Genomic DNA, 4546 nt, shown 5'->3' on the forward strand with positions numbered 1-4546 from the left:
CCCTCTTTCCTCTGTACCGAGCTAAAATAAAGAATGATGAAACCTGTGGCCAGGCATAAATAGAGGCATTCCTCGGGTGATTTCATGCTTCTGCTTCTTCCTGTGGATTCCCTACCCAAAGGGAAGGGGTACGGGACATAGGGACTCAATTCTTATGTATGGATGATGAGATTCCATTGATACAGAGCCAATTCCAATAGACTTATTGGAGGGTCCCATTGGTGTGCATCCAGTAGGAATTGAACCTACGAATTCGCCAATTATGAGTTGGGCGCTTTAACCATTCAGCCATGGATGCAAAAAGAAGAGCTCTACCAGTCTCTCCTTTTTTTGATTCCTTCAAAGACCAGATCTAAGTCCTGTCGAGTAAGAAGTGTAGAGATTTTAGTTGGTTGTTGACCAACGGAAAGCATGGGAGTTGTTGGGCGTAAAAGTTTCTTCTTTATACGATATTTTTAGTTAGATGAAAAGAGGGCTCTGAAACCGGTGGGAAAGAAAGGTGCTGACCATTCTAAACGTGGCTTCAAAGTTATTCTTTCTAAGCGCGGATTCAGTTGATTAACTGTGCCACCTTCCTTCTACTAGTTGAACTGTGCCACCTTGCTTCTACTTTTATCGTAGATAGCTAATATGAGTAGGAAATATTTTCAAGAAATTAATGGAATTTTCCAATAGTAATAAGCTAATTGATTTAGTACGTTTAGCTTGGAACTATTAAACTTTACCCGATGACCTAAGAATAGACCAGTCTTCCCTTAGAATTTCTTCTCTGATATCTATATCTATCTTTTGCCTTAACCACATCAAAGAGGAATTGAACCTCTTCTACTTTTTTGAAAACTCTCCGTCCATGTGAGGCCGGCGATATGGATGAAATGTATACCCGTCCGTGGTAGGAATCGAGCCAAGCGCTACTTTCAGGCCAAGAAAATGATGCGAGAACCCGCGGTGAAGAAATAAAGAGATCCTTCTATATCGAAATCTCAGTTGAGAAAATAATAGGAAAATTCCTGGATCACCCGTGGAGAAGAACCAAAACAGAATGCTTCCGCCTACTCAAAACTAAGAGGGGATGCCGTCCTAAAACGGGGTTAACTACCTCGGGGGTGGACGTTATTGCGAACCATGCCCAGCTTATCCGCCAGTTGTCTGGCTGTAAAAGGAAGAGGTTAGTTCACAACTCTGAAAGCCGAGCGAAAACTGAATCAGATCAGCTTGTCTGCCCTTGTGTGACAACGCCTACCATATAAGGCCTCAAACGGAGCCATTTGAATACTAGAGTGGTAGATGTTATTGTACGCAAACTCTACCAAAGCTAAGTATTGCTCCCAAAGACCCTTGAACTCGAATACACAAGCTCGCAGCATATGCTCCAGAACCTGAATAGTACGCTCTGACTAACCGTTGGTCTATGGATGAAATGTCATACTAAGATCAACCCCGGTGCCCAACTCTCTCTGAAAGGCCCTCCAGAAACTTGAAGTAAATTGAGATCCCCTATCTGATATAATGGATATTGGTACCCCGTGCAGAAGGACCACCTCCTAAATATAGATTCGAACTAGACGATCTGTAGTAAAAATGAACCGTACTAGCAAGAAATGCACTGACTTGGTCAATTGATCAACGATGACCCAAATACCATCATTACCTCTGGATGTTCGAGGAAATCCCATCATGAAGTCCATGGTAATCCATTCCCATTTCCACTCGGGAATGGGTAATCTCTAAAAGAATCCACCAGGCCGCTGAAGCTTAGCCTTAACCTGCTGACAACTTAAATAATGGGATACATACTCAACTATATCTCTCTTCATACCATACCACCAGTAATACTGTCTTAAATCCTAATACATCTTCGCGGTGCCCGGATGGATATAATATCTGGAATCATGGGCCTTGTAAAGGATCAACTGAATGAAGTCTCCAAATCTGGGAACACAAAGGCGACCATCGAACCATAGTATGTCATCCGAATCTATAGAAGCCTGGCCACCCTCGTCTTACAATACTAACTCTTGAAGCTCTACCAATGCTCCATCCTCAAACTATCGGCCACGAATCTGGTCCAATAGAGATGATCGACTCCCACAAAAGACAAAATCGGTTTGGAATTTGAGATTTCCAACCTGACCATCTAGTTAGCTAACTACTGGATGTCTAAGGCTAGGGGTTGCTCCACAGCAGACAAGTAAGATAAACTACCCATACTTCTCATCTTCCGTCTCAAGGTGTCCGCTACTACATTCGCCTTGCCCGGGTGATAGAGGATAAAGATGTGATATTCAGCCAGTAGCTCAATCCAATGCCACTGTCTAGAATTAAGATCCTTCTGACTCATAATGTACTATAAGCTACGGTGATCTTTATATATCTCGCAATGGACTCTGTATAAGTAGTGCCTCTACATCTTGAGCATGAAAACTACCGCTTCTAGTTCCAGGTCATGGGTGGGGTAGTTGTGCTTGTCCAGTCTTAATTGTCTGGAAGCATAAGCAATAACTAGGCCACGGTGCATCAGTATACACCCAAGACCTATACCAGAAGCGTCACAACATACTAAAAAGATCTCTCCCTCAACTGGTAGAGTAAGAACATGAGTAGTGGTAAGCAATTTTTTAAGCTTTTGAAAGCTCCACTCACACTACTCGGACCACATAAAGGGAATATCCTGGCGAATCAAATGGGTCAATGGGGCTGCAATGGTAGAGAAACCCTCAATGAATCGTCTATAATACCCAACCAATCCAATGAAACTCTAAATCTCCATAACATATGTGGGCCTAGCCCAACCACGAATAGCCTTAATCTTTGCTGAATCCACTCTAATACCCTCTCTAGACACCATGTGTCCCAAAAATGCCATAGACTCCAACCAAATTGCGCACTTTGAGAATTTAGCATAAAGCTGTTGATCTCTCAAAGTCTGGAGCACAACCCTCAAGTGTTGTGTGTTCTCCTCCCTACTTTACGAGTATACCAGTATGTTATTGATTAATACAATAATGAAGGAGTCAAGATAAGTCTTGAATACTCGAGTTATAAGGTCCATAAAAGCGGCAGGGGCATTAGTAAGCCCAAAAGATATCACAAGGAACTCATAGTAGCAATAGCGAGTCTGGAAAGCAGTCTTAGAAATGTCGGCTACTCTAATCTGCAGCTGGTGGTAGCCAGACCTCAAGTCAATCTTAGAAAACACAGTTGCACCCTAAAGCTGATCAAATAGATCATCGATACAAGGCATGTGATAATGGTTTTTTCACCTTCGCCTTTTTCAGTTGTCTGTAATCAACACACATCCACATAGTTCCATCTTTCTTCTTAACAAACAAGATGGGTGCACCCCACAGTGAAAAACTAGGGCAAATAAACCCCTTACATAGAAGATCCTCAAGTTGCATGCTGAGCTCTTTAAGCTCTACAGGGGATATACGGTAAGTTGGTATAGAAATGGGCTTAGTTCCCGGTTCCAAATCTATGGCAAAGTCAATATCTCTCTCTTGGGGTAGACCAGGTAGGTCAGTAAGGAAGACATTAGTATACTCCCTAGCCACAGGGACTGAAACAATAGTAGATGCCTCGCTGGACACATTACGGACATATGCTAAGTACGCTAAGCACCCAAACGCAACTAGCTATTGGGCCCCCATAAAGGATATGATCCCAGTCAGTAAGCGACTATAAACACCCTACCATAAGATTGGAGGAATAACAGGCATGGCTAATATAACAGTCTTGGCATAACGGTCTAAAACCGCATGATGAAGGGATAGCTAATTCATTCCCAGAATAACATTAAAGTCCAATATATCAAGTAAAATAAGATCTGCCTAAGTCTCATGCCCCCTATTAGTCACCGCACAGGATCTACAAACCAAATCCACTACTAAAGAATCCCCTACCGGGGTCAAAATATGAAATGGGACCTCAAGTGACTCATAAGAAATACCCAGACGTGGAGCAAAATATATAGACACCTAGGAATCCGTGGAACCTGGATCAAATAAAATTAAAGCAGTCTACTAATAAATAAGGATAGTACCAGTGATAACATCATCTAATGCCTCAGCCTCTACCCTCATTGGAGCAGCATAAAAGTGGCCTTGTCGGCCACCCCCATGAACATTTGCCCTACCACCTGGCCTGCCTCCCCTGGAACCTCTTTGAATACCCTGCTGACTATCGTCGCGGCTATGACCCCGATCTATACCTCCTAGAAGAGGTGGTGCTACTACCAATGGTCTAGCTCAACCGGGACACTCCTTAGCTCAGTGCTCTAGTGAGCCATAATCAAAGCATCCTGAAGCTGAGCGACCCGTGATAACTCATCCGCGGTAGGAAAGAAGCGAACCTAATCCCTTCAAGCTCTGCCCTGTGGTGGACCTCTCAAATAGGGCTGACTACCCTTAATTGCTGGCAGGATGGCCTGAATTGGCCAGTTGGATTGACCCTACTGGTATCTACCTGGCTGGAACCGGTGGCGGGGCTTGTCAGAACTATCATGGCCTCTAGAATGGGATCCACTATAGCTACCCTGATGTTTGGG

The 4546-nt window shown here is 43.6% G+C and overlaps 1 non-coding gene across 1 annotated transcript; it reads right to left on the minus strand.

The window, feature by feature from the left end:
* Window positions 1–224: 224 nt before the first annotated feature.
* On the minus strand, window positions 225–298 carry TRNAM-CAU (transfer RNA methionine (anticodon CAU)). Its single transcript has one exon. It is a non-coding gene; the product is annotated as a tRNA-Met (tRNA).
* Window positions 299–4546: the final 4248 nt, after the last annotated feature.

The sequence above is a fragment of the Solanum dulcamara genome, chromosome 1 (assembly GCF_947179165.1).
Source record: "Solanum dulcamara chromosome 1, daSolDulc1.2, whole genome shotgun sequence".
Classification (NCBI taxonomy): Eukaryota; Viridiplantae; Streptophyta; class Magnoliopsida; order Solanales; family Solanaceae; genus Solanum; species Solanum dulcamara.